Source organism: Nicotiana attenuata, unplaced genomic scaffold, assembly GCF_001879085.1.
Source record: "Nicotiana attenuata strain UT unplaced genomic scaffold, NIATTr2, whole genome shotgun sequence".
In the NCBI taxonomy this organism is placed as follows: domain Eukaryota; kingdom Viridiplantae; phylum Streptophyta; class Magnoliopsida; order Solanales; family Solanaceae; genus Nicotiana; species Nicotiana attenuata.
This window is the reverse complement of record NW_017675234.1, coordinates 71,499-72,279: the sequence shown is the minus strand read 5'-3', so window position 1 is coordinate 72,279 and position 781 is coordinate 71,499. Positions and strand designations below refer to the sequence as shown.

Sequence of the window (781 nt, the reverse complement as noted above, 5' to 3'; positions counted from 1 at the left end):
CTCTGGGTGTGATTGGATTAGGTGGTCTGGGTCACTTAGCAGTGAAGTTTGGAAAGGCTTTTGGATTGTATGTAACAGTATTCAGTACAAGTATATCTAAGAGAGAAGAAGCTCTGAAGCTTCTTGGAGCTGACAATTTTGTGGTCTCATCGGACGAACAGCAGATGATGGTATGGTCTTAAGCTTGTGTCTGTACTTCTCTATGGATAAAGATATCTCGCAGAAAATGCTTTAAACTGCTATTACTGTGATTGATCTTTTACATTGTTACAGGCGCTGGGTAAGTCGTTTGACTTCATGATTAACACTGCTTCTGGAGATATTCCATTTGATCCTTACTTGTCGTTGTTAAAGACTGCTGGCATTCTTGTTCTGGTTGGCTTCCCAACTGAAGTGAAATTTAGTCCAGGAAACCTAGTTCTCGGTATTTATCTTTTAAACCTGCTCACAATTTGAAGTAAGCCTGTGCTCAATATTTTGTCCTCAGCTAAAATGATTCATGTGTGACAGGTATGAAGAGCATCGTTGGGAGTGTAACCGGTGGAACAAAGCATACTAATTGGGCATTGGGTTTTCACAACAGATGGTTATCCTCCCTTAGTCCTAACACTGCTATTTTCATAATTTTCACTCATTGTATATAAGCCGGTCAACATGCGAAGCCGACCAAATAAATGCAAATAGCACGTAAGATGCATCAGGATGGTCATTTCAATTCAGGTCACTTGTCCTAGACGGACCCAACCCCTGTGTTGACGTCCCCTAAGTCAAATGCACATGA

At 41.1% G+C, this 781-nt stretch overlaps 1 long non-coding RNA gene across 1 annotated transcript; it reads left to right on the top strand.

Annotated features, from left to right (window-relative positions):
* The first annotated feature begins 6 nt into the window (after positions 1-6).
* Positions 7-556, top strand: LOC109219832. The gene is made up of 3 exons (XR_002066996.1): positions 7-170; positions 274-424; positions 511-556. It is a non-coding gene; the product is annotated as an uncharacterized LOC109219832 (long non-coding RNA).
* Positions 557-781: the final 225 nt, after the last annotated feature.